At 41.5% G+C, this 27,041-nt stretch overlaps 1 protein-coding gene across 16 annotated transcripts in view; it reads left to right on the plus strand.

The window, feature by feature from the left end:
• SORBS1 (sorbin and SH3 domain containing 1) overlaps window positions 1–27,041 on the plus strand; it is a 174,884-nt gene that overhangs the window by 37,647 nt on the left and 110,196 nt on the right. For 13 of the 16 annotated variants that reach the window (XM_075108002.1, XM_075108010.1, XM_075108015.1 and 10 more), the window contains exon 2: window positions 5,804–5,862. The gene's annotated coding sequence lies outside the window, so the exon portion shown is untranslated. Of the gene's footprint in view, window positions 1–5,803; window positions 5,863–10,848; window positions 10,952–19,600; window positions 19,744–27,041 lie in introns of those variants that run through there. The other 3 variants (XM_075107985.1, XM_075108003.1, XM_075108001.1) reach the window with 2 other exon arrangements.

Consider the following 27,041-nt stretch of genomic DNA (forward strand, 5'->3'; position numbering starts at 1 on the left):
TAAGCCTTCTTTTAAAGAAGCTCTCTGGTGCCTCTGTGCACCAACATTTTGTTAGCTATAAAAGAGGGGAAATGGCCAGGATATCAGAAAGGCTTACTGATACTAAGTGACCCAGGAGCTTATTCCAGGAAGTTTATTTTCAGAAAGTGTTGGGTATTCATACTTTGAGAACTCTTTAGAGTATTTATGATTCACACCAGACATTCCTTTCAGTCTTGATTGATACCCATCTCATAAAGGTGACATAAGACTAAATAGATTGATGCAAGGAATGTTTTGACTTTTTAGCTGATAAAGTGTTAATTAGAAGAACCACAACCCGTTTAGTAACAGAACCACAGATAACAAACATTGAAAGGTTACTATTCCAGAGGAGTTATGTCATCCAGCTCCATGGATGAAACATCTTTTCCATGGAAGAAATTGCGTCCTACATGGAAGGGATTCTCTTCTGTACTGTACAAATCCTACAATTGTCCTTACCTACCCATTTCCTTTCGCTCTTCCGTCCTTGCACAGAACTTATTCTTCTTTTCCTTTGGATCCTGCTGCAGTCTCTGTGTCTATGTACTATAAACAATGCTATCCTTTCTTCCCCCTATACTCCTACACATGCTTTTGAACAACGCTGGTTGCTAGTATTACAGTCCTCATAAGGCTACAGGGGGGAAGAAATGTCCCTTCATCATCGGCTTTCTTTTGCAGTCTTCTGTTCTTCTTTTCATTGCTTAAGTCATTTTTCCAAAAACGTATTTGTTCTAAGACCTTTCAACAGCAACGCTGCTGCTGTGCTTCTTCATGCTCTTCCTGCCTTTTTGTTTAAAGAGGCATGGAAAGTCAGTGACTAAGTTGAGAAAATTATATAATTTAATTGTACACTGTGGGTTACACATTCAGTGCCTTGCACAGGGACTTAATTTGTGATGAGGAGAGACAAGCGCTCCAAAATCGCAGAGGCAGTAACACTCTGTTCTGTTAGCTCTCCTTCCTCATTTCTCCTCTGCACTCAGGTTTTACAGACATGGATGCTGACTCTGTGGTACATGACACCATGTACGCTGCAGAACTGGGCATGTTTCTCCTTCACAGGAGGTGTGTGGAAAATGGCAGCCTTCACATTATTTCAAATGGCACAGCAGCCGTCCTTTGATGTGCCAGACTAATTTTTGCAGGCAAAAACTGACACCGAGTTAGACTCTTGTGGGTAGAAGAATGGGTATATGTGCTCTTTGTTCTCTAATAAACATGTGCTTCTGTATAGTGTGAGCACTTGTATTTATTTTTTATTAATATTATTTTTATTTATATAAACGTGGATCCTGTTTGTCAGCATGCTTGAGCTATGGAGTTGAGCTCCAGAAAGTTTTAGTGCTTATTCCATGGACCTCACCATACCCTTTCCCTGGAAGGGTTAAAAAGTGCAGTCATTCCAGAATCTATGTAAAACTTTAAGTTTGAAACACCTTCACAGTGCTCAAAATAGTACAGGCCAGTACCAAGTTCTCTGGAGCCCACTGGTCCTGTTTCACAAGGCAGGAGCTCATTTTGGAAAGAACCTGTGTTTACATGGGTCTTAAAACTTTGCCTGAGATATTCAGGAGTGAGCTGTTTAATAATAATTCTACAGTTGAATTATTCCTCTCAATCAAAAAGCCCAGCATGTAGCTACAATGAAGAGTGAAATTTTGAACAGCCTGGCACCAATCTCTGAATCCCACCCGCCTGGCTGATCCCCACATCACCTCTGGCACCCTGTGAGAGTGGGCACTGCTTAAATCCTGCCTCTGTATCACTGAGCCACGTGCTCTGGGGAAGGAAAGAACAAGGGGCAAGGAGACGTGTCGTCCACCTGAAGACATGATGTGGTTAGAGGTGGGCAGACATTCAGCAGTTGATGCTCAATGCAGTAAAATCAGGACAACATTCACTCCATCAAAATCAAAGAACAGGGAAATGTTCTTACCCTTTCTGTCACAGAATAGTTCATATTAGGTTACAAAGCATGTCTTTTTAAGCCTCCTCCTGGGATTTAAATACAGGATACTGTCCAGATTTGTCAGATACCAGGAAGACCTCTGCCAGGTATTTTAACTAGTTCTGCTAAAGTGCTTAACAGGTGTGACAGAAGCATCAGCTGAGTGGTTGAACAGAGCACAAGTGAAAAATGAAAAGTTTGTGGTGAACAGTAATTAAGAAGTACTGCAAAGGATGGTTTGGGAGGGGGCAATGAAGTGGAATAGTTATGAATGAGATTTCTGCATAAGATGCAGGGAATGTTGGCCAGAATATGTCCTTCTATGTCCAGCAACTTCCAGTATTGTAGCATCTTTGTTGATGGTATCTAAGATACATACTTTTGCTACTCCTACCTGGATATCCAAGCATTTCACACTTGCAAATCACTTAGAAAATTTACTTGAGCCCTAAAATAGGGCCTCAGTCGGAACATATGTTCTGTATATATTGCATACTACTAGATTTAAAAGTTCATAATTCAGATACTGTACTCTCATCTTGCTCAAGCTGTTTGGAAGCTGCATGGCTGCCACCTAAGCAAAAGTTAGACCATTTTGCTTGCCAGAAAGGAAATCTGTGTGTATTTTGCCCTCACCAGACCATTTTGCAGGGAGCAGGTGGCATCCTGGATACTTTCTTCAAGCTGTAAATCACCAGTTTAAAAGCAGAATTTCATTTTGCTGTTACTGACTTCCTAGCTGTTAGGAATGTGGTTGTAATGTGTGTCTGATTCTCGGGGATATCCGTAGGAAGCATGTGTTAGTGACTGAACTTAATTGGACTCTCAAAGAATTTCTCCTCTGTTGCAAACCATTGGAAACAACAGTCCTTTGGTGCTTTGAATTAACATTAGATAAGAATGGTTCATGTCAGAGTTACTTGTCTAATGGCAACACTCACTATTACTGTTATTCGTTTGCTCCATTATACTTGGGCATTCTCCTGCCTTGTGATGTATGGAAAGTCTGTGATTTTCTTTGAGTAATGTTGCTGGAATCAAGGTATATATATCTCACTGTTCTCAGCCTTTGACTCTACATTCTAGCCAAAAATATCCAGGACCTTTTTTTAAAATTTCATTTCTATTTTCAGAGGCATTTATTTGTGAAGTGTGGCTGATGGTAGGTACTGTTTAAGTCAAAAAGCTTCTGTGCTCTTTGTAAACAATCCAAGTTTGACACATTACAGGCAACGTGTAGTCAGCATTTGCCCCTCATAAATTAATATGGGGGAAAAAAAGTAACCTCTGTGTTTTCCATAATAGCGCTGGCATTAGAGGATGAAAAAGTCAGATTATTACTTTAGTGGCTTTGGTTGGTCCCGTAGCTAAAAGATAGGTGTTGGACAGAGGATTTGATCCAGAGCAAGTATAGGATAGAAAGGGAAGATACAGCTGTGCCACTGCTAGTGTGCCTCTATTTTTTCTTTATTTGAGTTCCTCTATAGGGATGTCAGCACATTATAGTGCCCAAATATGTTACTTTTTCCACTTTACAGACAGTAAGAGAGAAATTAAGAGCTGAATGGCACAGGAAGACAGACAGCCAGGCTAGACGTGCAGGCAAAATGTCTCTGCCAGTGGAAGGGACTTTAGGTATCAGTGGTACCACATGACATCTGGTTGGTATACCCAACAGTGTTATGGATGGTTATGGGTTGGATATCCAGTGTGATGGGCTTGATCTATTGACTCTTGAGCAAAATGGGGCTCAGAACCTGAGAAGATGGGGAGAAGAGGGATGGAGGTGTTCCTAGAGCTCTAGCCCTTACTTCTAGGCTCAAGTAGCTGGTGAGAGGGGTTGGTTTCTAAGATCAGAAAGAGGTAGGAAAGTTGATGGGAATTTTACTTACTCCCCAGAGCAACATTGTGGGGAGGGAAAGATTCCTCACTGACTGGAGTACATACAAGAACATACCAACATGTGCATAAATCTTGTGACTGAGAAAGGAACAGTAGGATAGAAAAGCAGTGGTGTGCCGCGCTTCTAGTGTAGAGCAGCTCCCCAGAAGGACTTCTACTACACAGGACGATGGACTCATATTTGATGTGAGGAGTTACCTACCAGTGTAGGCAGGAGCCCTTTCCAGTGACAGAAGGTGTGTTGGAGAGATGTTCGGGTTTTTCCACCTCAGTTTCAGGACTACAGCTGTCCCAACTCCCACATAAAACTTCCAGGATGAGAGGGGGAAGTTGAGAAATGATATATCCAGCTGAATGAATACTTTTCATCCTATAGTGCCCTTCCTATGTGGCAGGGGAAGCTAGTGTCTTTCCCCATCCAGAGGTACCTACTGATCTACCATTTGAGAAGCAAACAAAGAAGCAGGGAGGAACTTTTCAGTTTTGAAAAGCACCTTCTTCTGTATTGAGAACTGGCAGCTTTTCATTGAGAGTATACAGAAGGCATAAACGTTCCCTTATCGGGATTCAAATACAATGATGGTGCAAAACTGTGAGCTCTACCTGTCCTGAGGCTCTGTAGCACAGGGTGTAAGACAGCTTGGAGCATGGGCCCTGCTTGTATCATTCACACTGGACTCAGAGAGTTGAATTCTGCCACTTGCTGGTATTTGTAATCATTTATCCTTGGTGGCAGCAGCAGAGAATGAATTCCCTAGCTGCTGTTGCCTGCTCTTGAAAACATATAGAGAAGTGCCTGTTGCAGCTGGGGAGTTTGGCAGGTGCGTTCCCACTATATGGCCTTAACGAGGTGAGAAAAACCTAGATTTAACCTGGAGCAGAGATCCTGAAACCAGATCTTCTACGGGGCACAGATCTCATTGAAATACTCTAAATAGCTTTTGCAGATCTGTCTTTCTGGGCAGCTCTGCTCTCAATTGATTCTCAGGGAGACCTGCAGGAAGGGACAGGCAAAGGCCAACCTATTTGGGCAGGATGAGGCACTTCCCTGAGAGACTACAAGATGGAGAAGCAGCAGCATAATGCCCACAGGAGGGAACTGGCTCTGTGGCACACCCACTGTATCCCTACATATCCATATCCACAGGCCATGTCCTTGGCAAGTAGGAAGACAACTGCCGAAATAGTGATGGCCACAGTTGTAAAGCAGACTTCTCTGCACCTGAGAACTTTTGTCCTAGTCCTGACTCACATGTAACTTTGTATTAAACACAACAGGGTAAGAGTAGTGTTAGAACATCTGTATACATCAGTCAAGCTGCCATTTATGTGACAAGCTAGAGGAATTTAACAATTTACCAACTTCCATGGTATTTTTAGAATGTTTAGAACACTCTTGAAAAATTTCAAAGATGATGCGTAGAAGTTAATCTGAGTTGCATACAGCGTTTTCATATTTGGTTCTATTTTTGCCTGTTATGGAATCCAGTACCTTCTTGTCACCAGTGAGCCTGTGTCTGATGTGTTAAATCAAAACATATTCCTGCCTCCAAATGGTAGCAGCAGCAGCACGACATTCAGTTCTCTGGATTTCAGTGGCTAAAGTGGGTGTTGCAGGACATTTGGCACTCTTTCTCTTTACAGAATAATAAACACAGATGATGTTGCCTTGGGTTTCATCTAGACATGGGGGCTCTTGACTCATAAAAGCTGATTCATGGACAAATGGTTACTCTTAGCTTTGAAAAAAATAACAATACTACTTGAAGTAGGCAGGCTAGAAATAACTGTCAGTTTTTTTCTAGCAGACCCCAGGGTGGTGGTTTCTTTTATTTTAGACTGAGAGAACATTTTATAGTTCATTTTTCTAACAGCGGCATTAGATTATTGCATTCTGTAATACTACTGGTTTTCTTTCTTTTCCAGGAAGAGTCCAGAACATACCTGCAGAACTGTGGCTTCTCTTTCTCCAAGCTCGGCCAAAGGTATGCACTTCATGCACTGTTACTATCCCCAGTATTCATCTCAAATGTAGTATGGAAACTTTTTGAAACTCACTTTTCTGAGCTATTGGCAGAAGACCACCACTTCCTTGATTTTTTAATGCAATATTTTAAACACAATACAAAGGTCTTCCCCAGAAAGTTGCATTGAATCAGAACTAAGCTTGAGAATTCAGGTTAACGCGTACAACAGTGGCCATCCTGCTTGCACTGGCTGTTGCGAGTGATGTTCAAGGTTGGGTTGCCTGGTCATGGGTAAACACTTGGTTTCAGAGACTCCTGAACAAGAACAGAACTATTTAAGAGCAGGTCCACACTGACTTCAAAATCACGGCCTCTGTCTGTTAATTAATGTGATTCCCCTAACTCAGTTATCACTCCTGGGCAAATAATGTGGTATAATGGAAGCACGGTGTCCTTCCTTTGCCAGGTCTGTGAGCCTTCCTAGCTCTCTGTAAGAAGTTCCTGTTTTCTAATTAAGGACTGAATCAAGGTTGTACTGCTCCTACTCAGCAGCTTGGTACCTGAAGCAGTTTTACCAGAACTGCCTGACATAGAGAAAGTGCTTTCAGCAGTTGTGTAAAATTCTGACCTAAAAATGGGATAACATAATAAATAAGAACCTGATGTTCAAAGGTTCAAAGCTGTCCCTGCTGTCTAGTTTGTTGTATGACTTGGAAGAACTGCAATAGCTTTTGTGACAATAATTGTTAACATATGATTGCAGAGTTAAGAATAAAGACTAGGGTTTTTTTCTATAAACATTACTGTAAAAGCCCATAATATAGTGTGATGCTTCTATGGTTTTTCTGAACTAATGCAAAGAACTATAGAATCATAGAATAGTTTGGGTTGGAAGGGACCTTTAGAGGCCATCTAGTCCAACCCCCTGCAGTGAGCAGGGACATCTTTAACTGGATCAGGTTGCTCAGAGCCCCATCCAACCTGACCTTGAATGTTTCCAGGGATGGGGCATCTACCACCTCTCTGGGCAACCTGTGCCAGGGTTTCACCACCCTCATCGTAATAAATTTTCTTCTTATATCTAGCCTAAATCTACCCTCTTTTAGATTAAAACCATTACCCCTTGTCCTATGTAGCCTAGTGCTTAATTTCCATATAATTCTATAGGACACTGCAAAATTCCTGAGTAAAATTCTGTGTTTTCTAATGAACTCCAACATGTCAGCTTGACAGTGTCTGCCTGGTAGCAGAAACAGCAATGATGATTGATGAAGAACAGTGGGACTGATTATTTTGTATCTTTGTTGTTTTTTCTTCCTTTTGAGCAGAGGTCGGGAAGTGGTTACTTTGACCCATCACACCACTGAAGCTTTGACTACTGCAGTTTGTATTCCCCACTGTACCTTTTAAACACTCCCTGCCCCCCCACCTTGTAGTTGGAGCTGATGGTGCCCCAGGTTCTCAATGAGCCGTGGGCAGGGAGGGTGCTGGTTCTCTCTTTCAGTGTCCCAAGAACTGTGAATGTTTTCTAGCTCTGCATTTGGAAAGCCAGATATTCCCTGACCTTGTGTGAACTCACCAATGCTTTTCCCCCTCCATAGACCCCTCTTTTCAGTGTGAAAGAAAGAACTGAGAATGATGCAGTATTAATTTACACAAAGTTTTCCCAAGTAATTCTCAGCCACCCGTGGTTTTTCCTGGAAGAGTGGTATACAATAGGCCTTTGTCTCCAAAGGATTTATTTATTATTTTTGAACCTAAATGCCTAGCTTGACCCCAATCATAAAGGGCTTTTTAGTCCCTGAGGTTTAGCAGTTCATCCTTGAAACTGTTTGAAGATGTGACTCTTCTGTGAATATACAAGTTATCATAAATCTGTTCAGTACTAGAATGAATGCAAATTACTCTATCTGAGTCAGAGCTTTGTTAAAGGAACTAGAGACAAAGCAAAATGGCTATGAAAGAAGTTTTATGGTTTCTACAGAAATAAATTTTTAAAAATTAGGTCCGAATTCTTTGACAAAACCAGTGTGTGTGTGTGTGGATGCTCTCAGCAACAGGTTTGCAGTTCCTACAAGCTCTGAGCTCTGAATTTGTCCTGTAAGATTAGTTGCTTAGTTAACTATTCTTTTGATGTTTGGGTATTCGAAACCCTTTAGAGGCAAAACAAAACAACAAACAAATCTCCATCTTCTCCTCTTTGCTTCAGATTAGTTTTCATTAATCTTGTGGTTTAACTCCAGCCAGAACTGAGCACCCCACAGCCACTCGCTCACTCCTCCCTGGAGGGATAGGAGAGAGCATGGGAGCAATAACAGTGAGAAAACTTGTGGGCTGAGATAAAGACAATTTAACAGGTAAAGGAAAAGCCACGCACACGAGCAAAGCAAAACAAGGAATTTATTCTCTCCTTCCCATGGGCAGGCAAGTGCTCAGCCACCTCCAGGGAAGCAGGGCTCCATCACGCGTAACGGTTACTTTAGAAGACAAATGTCATAACTCCAAACATCCCTCCCACTTCCTCCTTATTCCCCCAGCTTTATATATACTGAGCACGATGCCATATGGTGTGGGACATCCCTGGGGTCAGTTGGGGTCAGCTGTCCCAGCCGTGTCCCCTCCCAAGCCCATGTGCACCCCCAGCCCACTCGCTGGTGGGGTGGGGTGGGGTGAGGGACAGAGAAGGCCTTGACTCTGTGTAAGCCCTGCTCAGCAATAATGAAAACATCCCTGGGTTATCAACACCGTTTTTGGCACCAATCCAAATAGAGCCCCGTACTAGCTACTGTGAAGAAAATTAACTCTATCCCAGCCAAAACCAGCACATTTAAGCATGAAGGCATTGTACCACTTGTCCAGCTGGTAATACAACAGACATTTTGAAAATAATGTTGGTCAGACAATGAGGACTTCATCTAGAGTTCTACATTCTTCTGCTTAAAAGTGGTGGGGTTTTTTGGGCTTGTTTTGTTTGTTTGTTTTGGTGGTGTGTTTTGGTTTGGTTTTGGTTTTTTTTATTGTGGTCTCTCATCAGGTAGAATAACAGTGTGATTTTAACTTAATCTGTTCAAGGGTCCCCTCCCCATTTTTGTTTGATTCTACTAAGTAGTTCGGTCTTGCAGAGCACAGCTTTCATGTGAAAATCCTCTCACATGTAAGCTCTGATATTGGATGAGCTGAAAAGGTCATGAAAATGTTTATATCTTTGGGGGAAGTGTTCTTGACACCAGTAACAATAGGTAGATATCTGTGGCCAGGTTTTGGTGTTTTTTTGTCTCAAGAGCTGAACATTTGCCACTGATTGGGAATTTCTGTAAAGAGTTCAACTTCCAGTCATATGGGGGCAGACTTTCTAAAGTGGTTCTGTTCTGGTCTTTCTGAAAGGCCTTGTCTCTAATTTTAAGTAGCTTTGTCCCTCCCTGCCCCTCCTTTGGAATGGTAATACTTCTCACTTGATAAATGGTACACACCTTTCCTCCCAGAGAGATATTAATTTACACCAAACCCAAACTCTGAAAATCGTGTTGGTCACAGGTAAATAAGTTTTGGCTAGTACTGACATCTTGTCATGCATGACCCTGAAAATGAGAGAAGAGAGGGTTATAAGCTCATCTGCTTTACTGCCATGCTGATACAGCTGTGTTCCCTGCAGTATATTTTTGTACTGCTTTTAAAAGACTGAAGTGGTATTTTTTGTGCCACTGAATGAACTGTATAAAGTCCAATAGATTTCACTGTTGCAGGAATTTTTCCTAATAGCGTTGTCTTTTGCTTAATTTTAGACTTGCTTCCATCAGATACAGCTCCTTTTCTAACACACGCTGACAATTGTGAAAAGATTCCCAATTCATCACTTAGTCAAATCTCTTTCAAGGCTGAAATATCAAGAGTGCTGTTAACGAAACGGTATTTAAAATGAATAAGAAAGAGGTCCTGACCCTAGTCTGCAGCGTTGCAGGTAGATGGCTGGGTGGGCACCATCCAGCACTCCTTGTTTCAGAACCCCTATGAGCATGCTTCAACAGTGATTCTTTATATCCCTGTGTTGTGGTTTAACCCCAGCCAGCAACTGGGCACCACACAGCCGCTCCCTTGCTCCCCTCCCCGCAGTGGGATGGGGGAGAGAATCAGAAGGGCAAAAGTAAGAAAACTCTTGGGTTGAGATAAGAACAGCTTAATAATTTTTTAAAATAATGAAAACAAGGTGGGGCGGGTAGGGAGGTGAAACCTGGGGAAAAACAAGAGGTGCAACTGCTCACCACCTGCTGACTGACATCCCATCAGTCCCTGAGCCATGATTGCTGCCTCCCCCCAGTCAAATCCCCCCAGTTAATATACTGGGCATGATGTCATGTGGTATGGAACATCCCTTGGCCAGTTTGGATCGGCTGTCTTAGCTGTGCCCCCTCCCCTCTCGGCTTCTTGCGCACCCGGCAGAGCATGGGAAGCTGGAAAAGTCCTACTCTAGTACAAGCACCGCCCAGCAACAACTAAAACATCAGTGTGTTATCAACATTATTCTCCTCCTAAATCCACAACACAGCACTGTACCAGCTACTAGGAAGAAAATTAACTCTATCCCAGCTGAAACCAGGACACCCTGGATTTCATGTCAACTGTGCACAGACTGTTGAGATTATGGAATAAGGCTTGCCATTGCCAGCTTCACCATTAGGAGCCACCTGATATAGAGAGAACAAACTCCAAAGATTTATCTTTGTACAGGTTGTGGAAATTTCTGATGTGGTCTGTTCGCCTCCATGAGCACTAGGTAACATGAAGGCCTGACACTTCTGCTGCCCCATTGGGTTTGCTCGGTTAGCATCGCCACATTTTATTCATTGGCCCTGAGGCCAAGCCATTGTACATTCCCTGTTTGTTTGAGCACTCACTGCTTGTGTGGTGTCAGTGATGAGTCACCCAGCTCCTACTTGGTCACTGAAATAAAAACTATGCATCCGATCTGCAACTGGGGTTTCTCTTTCACAATTAATTCTAACACAGGACACAACACAGTCAAACCCAGAGAAGAATCATGCCGGGAGCAGTGTGAAAAATGGAGAGGACCATTCCTGTCTCTTCAACCAACATTAAAGAGAAAGCAGAGGTTTGAAATATTTGCTTGAAATTACATTAACATGGGGGTCTGGAGGGAGAGAACATAAAGGAGATAAGACGCAGTGGTTGTAGCTCAGCATAGTCTTGTGACCATAGTGCTGAGCTTCCAGATGCTAATCTGATTCAAACATGGAAGGGGTAGATAGGGCCATTTCCAGTGCTATGATGTTTGATTAGATCACTTCAACTGTTGCATCCTTTAGCTTTGAAACTGCAGTGTCACCAAACAGCTCCTTTTATTTTTAATTCCAGAAGCTTCTGACAGTCAGCAAGGATTGTATCCAACCAGTCTCACTGGGCAATAGTGCACAGCTTGTTCCAGCAAATGCATTATTATCTATTAAACATTTATACAGCAGCATAAAGTTAGGCAAGGATTCACAAACATAAGTAAGACCTGTTCTTTGCACTGTAAAGCCTCTGGTCTAAGTCATGCTTAGATGATGACACACAGCACAGCTGCTTGTAGGAGGAAGGGTGAGAAATGTTTGAAGGAAAAGTGATTTCTGAGAAGACAGTGACTGGAGAAGGGGAATTGTAGGCTAGGAACTATAACAAAACAGGAGGTGTAAAAAGAGTGAAAACAAGAATTGAAGTGATATAGCAAGTTCAGGAAGTAGTAAAGAATGGAGAAGACATTGTTAGCTATGAGATAAGCTTGAACGTGGAATGGGCAGGAACGGATAGGAGAATTCTCTTTTGCCACTTTTTAACATTCAAGCTGAGGTGACTTCAGTACCCAGATCTGATTGAAAGCATCTTGCAGATTTTGAGGATGGGACACTTTGGGTGCCTTTCTACCAACATTCTCTGCATACCAGCAGAATGGAATAAAGTCTGTGAAAGTCTCTGTCTTGGAAAGCAGTCAGTATAATTTCTTTGGCCTGCCCTGATCAAAATGTAAGTGTTTCTTCATTACCTATTAGTTCAGAGCTCTATACTTGACCCCCTCCCCCTTTTCTGTGCTCCACCTGGGAAGCTTCTTTTATTGATTTGGTGCTTCCAGAACTGGATGTCTTTTCTCTAGGTTAATACTGAATTCTTGAGGCTTCTTGCAGTTTTCCCTTTTTTTTTTTGCAGCGATGTCAAGGAATTGAAAAACAAAGGGTGGTACAGATGTTTCTATCTGTTGCCTGGAATCTGCCCTATATGGGAGCTGGAGGAAACACTGCATAATGAACTGCCAGCCAGATGACATCTCAGTAAATCTGTAAATCCAATGGACTATATGGGAAGAGAGAAATAATTATATTATTACCTAGGGCTGGCTCAAAGCAAAGCTGTCTAGGGCACTATATTGCTCTTTAAAAAAAAAAAAAAAGCCAGGTTCTCTCTAGTCTGGAAAACCAAAACTGTCTGAGAGAAAGTGCATGAAGGAGAGACAGTTGGTGTTGAGAAAAGAGTGGCACCTTCCAGCAGCATCAGTTGCTACTTTTCCTCCTTGCTGTCTGTTGGCAGTACTGGGAGCAGCAGGGCTCCACAGCAGTTTTGACACAGCCAGACCCATCATTCAGGCTCATTCAATCTTGTTCATATTGCTGGGAAGCTTTTAGCCTGTTAAAACTAGTGAGTGCAAATTCTTAGTAGTTCATAAAAATAATTTCATGACAGTGCTACAAAATGATGTTGGTTTCTGCCAATTTTGTTTGTGGTGCCTTGAGATTTCATCTGACATCTGGGCATAGTGCAGGTATAGTGAAAGACAATTGCCACTCAGAATATACAACCTTGATATATGTTTTCAGTGAAACACTGAAAGATGAAGTGACTCAGCTCAAGTCCTGGAGAGAGACTCTGGGTAAGGCTAGAAATGAAACAAAGGTCTTTGCTTAGGGCTTTTCAGTGCCTACATGCCCATTTTGTCCCTGCAACAAATCCACGTGTGGCATTTGGAAAGGAAAATTTTTCTTTGTCCAGCACTGCACTTAGTGTTCTCAGACCATTACACTTTGCTTTGCTTTCCCTCACCCCCACGGTCATTTTTAATACACAGATATCAGAGGAGTTACTAAACATTTGGCTGAAGGCAGCAATTTTTATCGGAACACTCGCAGAATGTGGGAAATCACATGCTGGAGTGCTGCTTGCACAGAGACAGCAAATTCAGGAGTAATGCTGTCAGGAAAGGGACGTCCTGTCACCAGCTTTTGTTCTCTGACACAGTTGTCTCTGAATCGAGGGGGCAGGTCATGCCCTCCGTCCTGCTTGCTGACTCTGCCAGCTCAAGTCCATTTGTGGGCGGCTCTGCAGCGTGACAAGTGCCACAGCTGTGGGACACAAAGGAACAACGCACCTACTGGGTACTCCCTGATCAGGATTGAGATCGGAGTGAGGACTTTGAAGACTGAAGTCCCCGTCAACAAGTACTTTGTGGACTGTCTCTGTGTAAGCCTCCATCCAGAGGGCTTTGACCGTGTTTTGGACAAAATCTGCCTGACTTTAGTTTCTACTTTCAGGTTTCTTGGCGCTTGGGTCATTCTGCTGATCTGATTTATTGGCAGCTGCTAGCGCTTCATAGCCTGATGCTCACCTGCTCCTTGGGTCAGGGCTGGCCAGCCAGCCTACAGAGTGTGGTTATGTGCTCCTTTTTAGATTGATGACAGCGTTCAGGACTTGGCCTAAAGTGAGTAGTCCTGCTCAGAGAAACATAATATTGCACAGGAGGGGATGGAATCACTGCACCGATCCCTCTCCCCACTAAACCTATCTCTGCATATGAGTGAACAGAAGTTGAAGTACCCTAAAATTGGGGTCGCAGTACCAGTCCAGCTGGATTGTGTTCCTTTTAGGTTAGATCTACAGTTAATATAAGCTTGTGAAACTGTCTTGAATTGGCCTGATATTGAAACCAATTTTGGAAACATGAAGCAGAGCAAAGGCAATTTGTATAAAAGTTTAGTGCCACTGTAGGCACTGGTGCCAAGGAAAGACAGCTGGAGGGAGAGAAATGTCACAGAGAAGGGGGATGGGACCTGCGGCGTATCTATAAACTTAAGATTTGTATCTGTAAATGAGACTTTAGTGGCAGATAGAAAATGGGGTGTTGAGGTACAAAGGAAAGTGTCAAATGCTGCAGATATTGATATTGCTTAGCAAAAAAATTCCAAGAAATACTATTTCATCCCTGGAAGAAAACAAAAAAATGCCAAAGCTGATAGTCTCAAGGTGAAATGGGAACCAAAGGCTGTGCCAAGATTAAACCTTCTTTGTTTCTCCTCCCCATGTATTATAGCGGAAAAGGCAGAGACTGCTGGTTTTTGCCTGCCCCAGAATGAAGCTGGGCAGGTTGATTAAGGGATGCTTGCACTATTTTAGGAGTGGATCTGAAAGGTCAAGGTGATAAATTGTTACTTGCGTTGGAACAAGTGGGGGCAGGGAAGAAAATAAAGGGTGAAACACATGGGAAACATCTGCTCCAATGAGACATTTTAGAAATAAGCTTCAGCAAGAGGGAAGGAGAAGCAGCTGTGCTGCGTGCATGCGGACCACCAGGTCTGCAGTGAGAAACAGGAGAAGAAGAGGCAGAGCTAGGAAAAGGCTTCAGCCAAATCCAAGGAGGCAGAGTGACGACCCAGACTGCAACGCTGTGGTTGAGACACCTCTCAAGTCTAGACTGAAAGCGAACATTTGGGGGGTCTGTGAGTAGCACACTGTCTTTAACACAGACCCAGCTCAGGGGGAGGAGCAGGGCACTTTGGACTTGTGCTGAAAGTAGGGTAGGTGATAAACACACAGAACAATTTATCAGAAATGGTGTGTCCTTCATGGAGGGGACTTATCATCCTGTAATAAGGAGGGAAATGAGCTGTGTGGAGAACATTAAGCCAGCCAAACAGGGAAGGTGATAGGTTAGGGCTTCCAGACTCTGCTTCTTAGTGTGTCACAGGTTCTTTAGGTGACTTGAGAGGCTTAAGAGTACATTTAGATGTTTGCTTCTAGGTCTTCAGAGGTGCCAGGTGCATTGCTCCAGAAGTACAGACAATCATACTTGCTCCCAAATATCTGGTTTACCTAACCTGACTTGATCTCTTGGCTTTTACTCTGCTTTTACAGGCACTGAACTGTGAAAATTTCACTTTAAGTTCTTCTATGGAGCTGTGGTTTCATGACTAGTGTAAACTGATCCAAGTCCTGGCTGCTACTGAAAGAATATGCCCCATGCTACCCATACTTCACCTTTACCTTGTGTTAGCTCTAGCATTGATGGGACATGCTCAGGGAAACTGGGAACTGATCCAGCTAAAAACTTGCCCAGGAGAGACAAAATGGTGCCTCACCGACCTGGGGAAGCTGCTTTGTGTCTCCTCAAATAGGAGAGATGCCCAGCTGCAGCTTTCCCAGAATTGCTGGGTGGTTTCTTGTACGTGACTCTGAGGCTTCTGGTACTGATAAAGGCTTTTGGATTAAGTAAATTAGTGACCTGATCAACTGTGGCATCTGCCAGGTCCTTTTTTCTGGAAAGTAAATTTTTTTCCCTTACGTTGCTGGAATTACACTGTCCTTGTTTCTCTAGTTGTCTGAGTTCCTCTCTTTTTCATGTTGCTCATGAGAGACTCATCCAAAGCCCGTTGAAAGCAATAATAGGATTCATGTTACCGATAGCAAACTTTGTATCAGAAATAAATTCAGTTATTATGCCTGGGGGTTGTACTGTTTATACTCCACAGCTCAGTTTCCATATCCCATGATGTACAACTAAAGACAAATTGAAAGGAAATTCATCCTATGTATCCAATTGTCTCTATTACCCTTTGAATTTTTGGGAAGTCCTACCTATACTTAGAGACCACAGTTACCCTAGAATTGCTCTAATCCCTGTTTTCATAAAACCTTTTTTTGGACGAAAGCATCTCAAAGTGGTCTACACTAACTATGCTCAAACCATTCCAGTACAACTCCTTCTGGGGTTGTGCTACACCACCGTTCCATGAGCCACAAGACATTGCAATTGTGGGACTGATTCCCTGCAAGTTGAGAACCGTCCACAGATGGGCAGAGTTATTATATCGGGTTTTGGTTGGGACTAATATTTTTTTCCAGCCTAGATGGGCTGCAGAAGGAAAACCAACAAAACTTTCCATGAACCACATTAAAAGGAAGTTTTGTTTCTCTGCTGAGAAAAGCTGTTCCCAAAGCAGTGTGCTTTCAGGGTGGGTGGGAAAGTTAGCTGGAGGGGAGAGGCCTCACAATCCAAAGAACAGATTGAGACTGTTGAGGTTCTGCTCAGCATCTCTGCTGCTTGATCATGTTGCCTCACTCTGCCAGATTTCTGAGTTAGGTCAATCTCAGTTTGGTTCTGTAAAGTATGTGCATTTCTTGAGTGGATCCTGGTAAATTTGAGTCTTCTGTACTCAGGATGGATATTAAAATATCCCTTGACTCCCCGATTATGTCGTAGAAACAATATTAAAAGTTAATAATCTGGGTATTAATAAAATCACAGGGAATTTTCCAAAGATAATAACATTACTAGTAATACAACACATTCCATTCCAGAAACAAAAGCCAAAAGGTCATTGTTTTGATAGATTTAGCCATCCAGTCCATTTATATTGCAAGTCAATATTTAATTTGAAATAATTATGTATGTTTCCAGAAAGAAACAATCACTGATGAAAAGGGCATATAAAAAAACGTGGCAAAAGAAGATCTTAAGTTTTAATGGCAGGATTAGCTGCATTATGTTTTCAGACAAAAAGTTTTTCACTTTTTAGCTTTGAAATCCCCTTGATTCCTCTTGATTTACCATGCAACTTTTAATTAAAAGAGGGAAAGAAGGAGTGAGAAAGAGAGATCTCATCAGTTTTAGTCAAGCCTTGAAGAAGGAAAGGTAAGACTGCATCTAGGAACGGCAAATTGTCCCAAAGTTATTTTTAATTCTGCTGGTTCTCTAGCAGTAGGTACATTGTAAAGTGAAAGCGAGAAAGGATGGGTCTATCAGGAAACAGTGGTGAAGGAGACTTGGGATTGCAGTTTGCTGCCACAAATGGGTCAAAGATCAGGACCTAAAGATTATTGATTAGGGCCTGTGCAGGAGGAAAGAGAACATCTGTTGTTCTTCTGTCATCCCCTGCTGGGGAGGGGCTGGTATGTACTCTTTAGGTTGGGTGAAGTGAGAGAGGGGACAGGAGCAATAAGTGAGGCCTTGTTTACATCTGTGTCTTCACCATTTCTCAACCTATTAGCACTGAAACGCTCAGAATTTTCCGAAAGGCTATTTCAACATAGGTGTGAAGCCTTGCACAGGAAACATGCATTTTCTCAGGTAGACCAAAAAGGCTGTGATTTGCTAGTTTCTGGTGACCACACTTCTTATACAAGCATGAAATCTTGACCAGCCCAGGATTTAGAAACCATCTTTCTCTTTGGAAGTCTCTTCTGCGGCTTAAAGGAACTATCTGGCAAAGCCGGCATCAGAACTTTCTTTTTAATATGAAGAAAAATTCAGACAAAGAAAACGGTACCAGAGCTTAACCTAGATTACTTAGACAAGAAGTAACCAAAAATAGGCAACATCTGTATTCTATGATGTGGACGGAAGGCAGTAAATGTTTATCTGTCCTTTCCTTCCCTTTGAAATAAACACTTAAGACTTTGCTGTCATTCAGTTAATTTCTGGTTCTATACTAGCCCATCTCTTTAAGGGAGACATCCATTTCCTATTACGACGGTATAGAGGCCCTGAACTGAAATATTTTGCATGCCTTTACTGGCCTCCAGGAAACATTAAACACATAAAGACAGACAAACAGCTATGAAGCCCCTGTTTGAAATAAGGAGCAGTGAAGATAAGCAGAGTTTGTGGCTGCTTTTCTCAGACCCGATCCGAGAAGGATCTCCAGCTCATTTGCTTATTTTGAATAAAAGTATCTTGTTTCTTAGTATTAATTAAGACCAGCTGTTGAACTAGCAGGGCCAGTGGGCAATTACACCTTTTGCCACACAGTGAATGCTTGGCCACTACAAGGGTATTTTTAAAGTATGCCTCTTATTGAAAACCCACAACCTTGACTGCACAAACTATATCCTGGTTGCTGCTATAAGCAGCAGTCTGCTTGCCTTACACTGAAAAATGCTATTTGACAATATATAAAAGGCATGTATGTATTTAAAATAGCTTTGCTACAATAGGATTTCACTATCAGAATGCATTAGTTTTGTAACTGTAGGCAAAGGGAGAGAGAGCAGAAAATAGGAGTAATAGCTGCTGAAATCTGTTTGGAAAAAGACCTGTGAACAACTTTGCTCGTGAAAGTAGTTATACTGGAGCAGTTATACTGGAGTCACAAGTGCAGGGATATAATGGGCAGGCCACCTCAGGTGCTGCCCTTGAGAAGTACGAAGTCCCTTGAGGATGACTTTTAAGGGTAGTACTTAACTGTTGAATTGAGTTTACTAGTCAAAATTTCCAAAGAGCTGTGATGCTTTGGGCCTTACTCTGCATAGTTAATCCCCCATTGGTGAAGTGGACCTAATAATACAGACAATTTCTCATTAAGGACTATTCTGAAAATGAGGTAAATAGGAGTATAAGAACAGGCACAGCTGTGGCTCAGAGATCCCTCTAATGCAGTCTGCTGTGCTGGATAGTGCCACAGGTCTAGGGAAAGGGTTAATGTAGAGGGCAAATGGAAATTGCTACTTCACCTGAAATATCCGCACCTTCTAGTAACTTGTGGTTAATAACTTCCCATAAGAGTTTTAGCTTAAGATCATCCTTTCATTTTTCCAAATGTCATTTTTTGAGCTTGCTTACACAGTGGACCTCGTAAGGTCTTGGGGCAATGAGCTCTGCAATTCAATTATGATTGAATTATGATATGAAAAAGTACTTCCTTTTGTTTGTTACAAAAATTCTGCCTAAAGATTTTTTTCAGGGCCTCTTAGTTCTTGTGTTCCCAGAAGGAATGAGCTGCCATTCCCAGATCAGCATTTCTGGTGCCTTTCGTGATTTAAGGAGCTTTCTCATCTCCCCTCTGCCAATACTTTCTCAGACTGAAGAATCCTCATTTATTCAGTGTCTCCATGTCAAGAAACAGCTGAGGAGCTTCCATTGTTCTTACCACCCTCCTCTGTTCCTTATCCAGTTTTAACTATGAGGTGATAATTTGTAAGAGGCATGCTATCAATTCTAAATGTTGCTATTCGTGACCTAGTATTTGCTGTTTGCTTGGGACTTCTCAGTGGGCAGTCATTTGAGATTGAGCATTACATTACATGTAGATTTAAGCATTATAAAGCACACATGTACTTGTTCTTGCAGGAAGGAGAGGAATGATCTTTTGGGGATCTGTTTTCCCCTAGTGAGATGTAATGATTTTGAAAACGGAGAGCTGACTATCCACAATATAGTTATATCTGAGCTGAGTTAGAGACAGTTTCTTTAAGAACAATGCAGAGGAAGAATGAAATTCAGAAGAAAAATCGTTTTTCTTACTGAGATTCCAGAACAAAACCACTTTACACCTAAGAAACTTAATAAAAAACTGCCTGGACATCCTCTTCCTTTCTACAGCAGCAGTTTCTACTCTGTATTTTAATGAGTGGGCTGAACAAATACCTTTGGGGAAGGGCTTTCCCCTCCCTCCCGCCTCCTTGGCATCCCTACGTAAAAGGCTGCACTACAGTATCACGCTCTGTGCTTCTGTTGAATGAGTAAATACCTATGGCTGGACAGTCCAAAGGAAAAGCTACCTCATATTCTCAGCTGTTTAAGCTCCTTACTGCAAGCTTTCTAAAACTTTCCTGGATATTCAATTGATGTGATTTTGGCTGCAAGAAGTAAGTATTTAAAACCTTAGAAGATTTAAGACCTTTCCAATTTATTCTAAATTTTCTGCTATAAATAACTTGTGGAGTATCTGTTGCTTTTGGAGGTAGATTGTTTGAATTACTTCATTTTACATTTCCTGTTAACTGTGTATATCTCTTCCGAATGATTTAAAAATTCCCTGAAGTTGCATACTGAGATTCTTGGAGGAAGGTAACTCAGATGGTGGTGTGTATGGTGTGCAGTGGAAGGTATTGATTCTCTTTTACTGTATAATAAAATGAGACTTACTTGTTACTACAGATGTTTCCGAACTACTTTTTGAGTCTTCTGTTTCTTTATTTATCTCTGCCTGCTGAGTGACTTTTTTTTTTTTATCCTGGTTTTAGAGTTTTATTCAGTGTCTAATCACTCCCTCTTATGTGTGCTGAGAACATCCGCTTTGCAAGTTTCTGTCTGCGTTCACAACAATACAATAATTTCTCTGTCTTTTGTATGCTTTCTCATACAAAGCGGGACGGAGAAAATGGTGAAAGCAGTGGCACTCTTTCCCGCCCCCCCCAGCCCCAGTTCTCCTCCGCCGGCACAAGATTACATTCACTAAACTCAGCAAATAGCAGAATTCCCTCTGGACTACTGGAAAGCAGCCCAAACTCACTACAGTTGCATTTTGCTGGACTATTCTTGTAGCAGGGTTTTCTGTTTTCTTCTCTTTCTCTTTTATAGTCTGCTGAAATAATTTCTGTTGTAACCGCATTCCTGATTGATTCCATTCTCAGACAGGCATCTCTTGCCTGTTAAATTTCTCCAAATGAATATCCTGAAACAAAAGTAAAAGAGATGCCCTATGTCTAACTGCAAATTCAAGTTGAGAGATTTTTTTACTAAAGCTGGGAGTAAGATGGGCTCAACTTCAAGGCTTCTTAATAACTTGGGTCTTAAATTTAACAGAATTTTGGGTCTTAATTTAGCAGAAAATTGAGGCTGACATTAAGCCTTAGAAACTTAAAGTTTGGGTTTGATTCTAGATTTCTCTGCTGCACCTGGAACCATTTAAAGCCAGCTTCAAACTTGGTGATTTGACTCAATAATTAGTAGCACAGTTAAAATATTTTTAATTAGACCTAAGATTAGTTCTTTCTTGGTTATGCTGGCATAAATGTTGGAGAATTCCTTTCATTTTAAAAGTTCCAGTCTCTGTGAGCATGCAGACGGTTGGACTTTAAGTCAAGCATTGTGTCTGATGTCTGGGCTGGATCTTCACTCTCATTTTTCAATTTTATCCTACTCCAGTAATTGCCTGCATCTGTCCTTGCAATATTCACCTCACTTGAGATTTGCAGGGCAGTAGGCATAGGGAGAAGCCTGTGCTTCTCCAAAATGGGGTACGGCCAGTTTGGGTATTTCTGGTTAGGAAAACCAGGCTTAAATTAAGCAGATAGAGGTTATAGTAGCTCCAGGATTGTTTGTTTTAAAAAAAAAAAACACTTTTTGATTTAGGTAGATTTGGGTGATAGCTGGAGTTAGTAACCCTGTCTCTTTCTCATGATGGATTTACACTTTGTTTCCTTTAGGTATTCATCTTGTTGCTTAGTAACTTATGGTTGTTCTGAAAGGCTGGAGCTGTATTACATATTGTTGCAAATAAAAGGCCTCCTGCTGCTGCTCTCCCACTCTGCAGGGTCTTTTCACGCACCCATGAGTGCCTTCCCAGATCTCCCATCAGTGGCTGGGGATGGCTGTTAATGGTCTGAGCTCAGGGGGCTGAACGGTGCTGAACACCCTGCCTCAGTTTCCTGTTCAGCCTTTCCAGATGATTTCCTTGAAGTTTAAATGACAAAGTTTGTTATCCCACAGCTTCCTGAGGCAAACAGTTCAATAGAGGCAGTCATTTAGAGGAAGGGCCAGAACCCAGAGTGTGGTTGATAGCTTTTAAAGCACCTCCTAGAGAGCTTCCTGCCTGTTCTACAGGATGGACTTCTCCTGTAAGACTCCTCTGAGGTGGCTGAATGGTCTCCTCTTATACGAAATATCCTCTCTATGCAGCCATCATAGGACAGTTTACTGCCGTGCAGAGCAATAGTCCGTGGCCGACAAGAGAGAAATCACTAGATGCAGGCGTAAGTGGGCACAGCAGCCTTGTCCAGCCTGCCCTGTGGCAGATGAAAATGAGCTTTGGCAGTGAATTGGGGCTCACTGAGAGGAACGGTTTAATGCCTAACTCTGTGTCATGACTCTGGGATCTCCAGCGTGTTATTTGAAATGTCTGCATGAAGGTTCCCCACCTGTGAGTGTAATAAGGCTTCGTTTGTCTGTATTGGCTGTGAACTAGTCTGATAAGGACTGTAGTCTTGCACACACCTAGCACATTAGGGATAGGATTTGACTGGACCTTTATATAATGCTGTAACAGAAATACTGAAATATGGAAACAGATTGTTTCAGGTAACTGCATCATCTGTATGTATCCATACAGAAAGCATATGCTGAATTAAAGATCTGCTGAAAGCTTTATAGGAGAGAGTCACATCTATCACATAGAGCGTGTCTTTTAACTTCACTTGACTCCAGTCAATCCACAGAAGTGAGATCTTTGTCTCCTATTTTTGATTGTAAGTTCTGGTAATATCTGAATGGAGAGAAGCAGAGATTCATGTGTTGATGTCCTGTACTAGGCAAGCTGCAGTAATGTTTAGAACATGAACATGTTTTAATGTAACTTTCTAAATTATTTTTAGATTCTATTAAAATCTGCTGGCTCTGTATGTGGTAGATTCTCCAGGGCCAAGAGCGCATAACTCTGGGGTGTCCTGTCGTACAAGAAACCCCATCCAGCCCCTCATTTGATTAGTTTCTGAATTCCCACAGTTGTATGTTCGGAGCTGCCAAGACTCGGAAGACCCAATTCCTTCTCACAGAGAATAAACTCTGAAGCCTATTTCTTTTTTGTCTACCTCTCATCATTTTGTGAGGTTATGAGAAGCTTTTGGCACTCAGATATGTGCTAATCTGTTTTGCAGCTTACTCTCAGATACTTCTTCAGAGCCTTCATCCTCACTCGGTGTCCTGGTTTCTTCTGCGTGACAGAATAATTTTCACTCTGCTGATTCTGATGTTGGGGTAAAAAAAAGTTGAAGACAAATGGGTAAAGAGCAAATATGGTTCCTCATTAGTGAGTAAGGGAGAGTAGGTAAAACGTGAAAAGATTTGTAGGGAGTATTGCTTAAATACATGATTTTCTGTGTGATGCGTGAGTGATTCTTTAAAGACTATATGAAATGATTGTATTTTTTGGAGAACAGAGTACTAATTATCTGTAATGATACACTTTCTTGTGGATAGTATGCATAGAAAGACTGTTATCTGTGAAGTAATTAAAAGTTATAGGTGGATTTTTCTTTCAGTGTACTCAGTATTCTCATTCTTCCCAATTTATTCCTGTTGTGAATCAGGGAATGGCTGGGGTAGGAGGGAAGGTGAAATTTGTAGAAGTAAAGTAATCATTAATGACGCCAGCAGAAATCAAATGGCACTAGGAATCACTTTGGACCTCTTGTTCCCTGCATTATTCATCCCAGATGAAGGCACTCTTTCTGGTAGGGATCTGTGTGGCTGCGAGTACTGGCATGGGTCAGACTCCATGGTGAAGACCATAACTTGGATTTACAGCAATAGAGCTGAGACCTGGAGTAACTGCAACTGAAATCAGTTATTCTGGATTGACACAGGAGTAAGTGAAGTCTCTGCTCTTGAGAAATGCTGCTGTGGTTGAATCGGTGTAAATGTTAGCTGGAACATTCCAGGCGCATACAGCAAATAAATATCAAAATCTGGTTGTTTCGGAGTGGATGGACTAAGTACTTCACATGGTGATAAAAGTGAAAAACTTTTATAGATTACTGATCAATTTTTTTAAAGTGCTTGCAAAGGAGACCGGTGGTTTTAGTTCTTTTAATTGAGAAAATGAGACGCTGCTTGGTAGTGCAAAGATTGCAGAAGGCTGGGAATAAAACTCAGATTTCCTGAATCCCAGTTCTTCAATGAGCTCTTTGAGAATCTGAGTCCTACTGAATTATCTTCCAAGAGGAAACTTACACTGAATTGTGATTACTTAGCAACACTCTGAATGGGAACGTCCTAAAAGGTTTGAAAGTTGAGTGTCATCAGAAAATACAGGGTTTTTAAAGGTAAATCTGGTAGATGTGTGGATAAATGTCTTCTAAAAATAGGAAGGGGGAGAAAAAACTGTATCTATTAATTCCATTTGCATCTTACAGTATTACCAGGAGCAGGATATTGTCCCAGGTAAATCCCACATGGTTACGGGTAATGTCTGATTATTGTGCAAGCTTCCATACAACATTTCCTGTATCCTGGATGTTTCCTCAAAGACAAGGGTTGGGTTTTTGTTTGGGCTTTGGTTTTTTTTTCCTTCCTGAAATGTCTGTTTCTTATAGGAAAGAGCAAGACTGCTGTAATGTTCTCCCCAATAAGTCCTGTGCTGTAAGCGGAGATTGTAGCTTTACATTGTGTTAGAGCTTTTCATGTGATCAACCACTCCTAAAAATGGCAAAATATCACTGTTCCGTGCACACTGAAGGACCATAAATAAGAACCTCTCCAAAAATAACATGGTTTTTGGCAGGGACAAGAATATTTGGAATGATATTTGTCTGCAGATAACACACAAAGCTACTACTTTAAATGTTGGTTGTGTGCATGTGGGGTTTGTTTCGGGTTTTTTGTTTGTTTGGTTTGGGGTTTTTTTAATTTGGTTTTGGTTTTTTTTGTTTGGTTTTGGTTTTTTTTTTAGAAGATCAAAAGGTTTCCCACAGCTTTTGACATGATAATTTGTGTTTGAACTGGTTTTGGGCACATGGCATGTAATTAAGTTTATAGGCTTGTCCAAAATGTCAGATTGTCAGCTCCTGTATGTAAATGGCAACTCATCTATCACATCTTCAGTAGCAAGGGAGAGCAGGCTATTTCAGAGCTATTTAAAATGCTTTGCTTTCATATTTGCCAAGTTCTTTTATTCTCTGTAGGTTTTAATGACTCAGACCTCTGAAATCTCTTCCATACATGGTTAAAGTGTAACCACTTGCTGGGGGTGGAGGGGGAGGATGGAGGGAACAACTTACTAAGCTGACAGAGTTTTAAACAAACTTGGGTGGTTTTCTTGAAACAGCAATTCAGTTCTAAGTCATACATATATATTCACACACAGGGCATCTCTCAGCATTAATCATGCCGGAAGCAAGTGGAAATAAGTATCCATATACAGTGCAAGCAGTGTGTTTGCATCTGACAAGCGTAGCTAGCCTCAGTCCTCTAACCAGGCCCATCTTCTAGGCCAGGATCCTTTTCTGGGGTCTTATTTCTACGAGATTCTTTCAGCCTTTCTGCCTTTGTTTATCTTTTACATACATGTTAATGGAACAACTTGGTTAACATCACATTCTTCTAATAGTGGACACCCATTGCAGATCTATCTCATTCTCCTGTTAAAGTAGCTTAGTACAAACAGCACTTACTTTTGAGCAGGTTTGTAGTGGATGGTCAGCAGAACTATCAGATAAAATATTTTGCACCCATTTCTATTTTTAAAATATCCTCTAAAATAGTTTTCTGTGTGACTGAGACCTCTTCCAAGCAAGAAGCACATTCAGAGGGGCTGATTTGGTCTAGTGCTCACTAATGTCAGACAAACTGAGTTGTTATACTGTCACTGTAACAAGCCCGTTGTGTCATATTGGTCAAATCATCTAGCTACCGTGGGCAGGATATTCAAAAGCACGCAGCGCTTATGTAAATCCATTCCCATTCAAACTGGTGGAGGCCTAATTCCTCCTAATTCCTATTTCCACTAAGGCTTCATTACACTGCCTGGCAAGGTGAAGATCTTTAAAACTAGGCTTTTTACCCTGCCAGAGGGATATAAAGGGCCCCCGTGCAAATGCCAATCTGGCACTGGCAATTTTTCCATGAACTTCAGTGGAAGCAAAATTAAACAAACAGCAGCTTTTTAAAAATTCTATTTTGTGCTTCTTCATTTCCCCATTGTTAAAATAAGCCTAATAACATGTACTAATTTCATACAAATGCAGCAAAGCTTATTTAATATTTGCATGGTCATTTGAAGATGTCCGATGCTACGTGTCAACTTACATCGTTAGCTTGAACTAGTTTGTCTGCTGATCAGTGAAAAATTTGTATGGTGTTTTATATCTCTCTGAGGAACATCCCCAAATCCAAGTAATTTAGTTTTATTAAGAAAAACAATGTATTGATCGTGAATTTAAGATCCCCAAGCGTGTTGTGGACTTCTGATATACATCATTGTGGGAGGGTGTTTGCTCCCACATTAACCATGCTGTAGGTCACAAGACTGTTGATGGGAGCCAGTTTCTTTCTGTCCCAACACTACAACAAACTATCAGTTGCTCATGGCATTTTGTGACAAATGCTTGTGAAAGTTCACAAGGATATGAGGATCACTGTCTTCTAAATGCCATGTGTATTTTGCGGACAGATAATGGAGAACTTTATTACCTCAGTGAACTGCCTTTTCTTCTCCTGTTGACACGCTAGAGCTCAAGTTAATACTGCTCAGGGTAACATTGCTCCATTTGTATTAAAGTGCTAACAGAAGTAAAAATAAAAGTATTTTTTAAGGGTGTTCTTGTAACATAAATGAAGACACCACAATAGGGAAACAGATTGCCATACAAACACATACTAACAGATGCCTGCAAACCCTTGCTTGCAAGAGGAATCCCTGCCTATGTGAGTGACTGCTTGCTGTCAATGGACTTACTCATGAAAAGGCTGTTTGTGTATGAAATTGCAAAATCAGATCCTAAATAAAGAATGTGACATGGTTACTCTATGGAAGTGGGGGGTTATCTTGAGGCATAGGGCTTTTGCTGTCTCTTTAAGTAAATGAGTATGGTGCAAAAATGATCATGGTCTAAAATGTTACTTCAGGAAACATTCCATTTCCATTCCTTAGTTCTGTCTCTGGGTTTACGTAATCGATAATGTTAATAAATCTTTCACGGACTTAATCTATATTTCCTTCTCCTGGTGGTACCTTTTTTTCTCTGTCAACATTGGAATAAACAGGATCTGCCAGAACAGATTATTAAATACAGCTAGTAATATTGACTGTTTCTGGAATGCAACCTGATTTACAGCTGGGGTTTGTTAACACAGGAGCAGTAAAGCAGGTGGAAGTGAGTGAATCAGCACTTTTCCAATAACCGTGTAGCTAGGTGCGAGGACTTCCTACCACCTCTGATGGCCAGTG

The sequence above is a fragment of the Phalacrocorax aristotelis genome, chromosome 12, assembly GCF_949628215.1.
Source record: "Phalacrocorax aristotelis chromosome 12, bGulAri2.1, whole genome shotgun sequence".
In the NCBI taxonomy this organism is placed as follows: domain Eukaryota; kingdom Metazoa; phylum Chordata; class Aves; order Suliformes; family Phalacrocoracidae; genus Phalacrocorax; species Phalacrocorax aristotelis.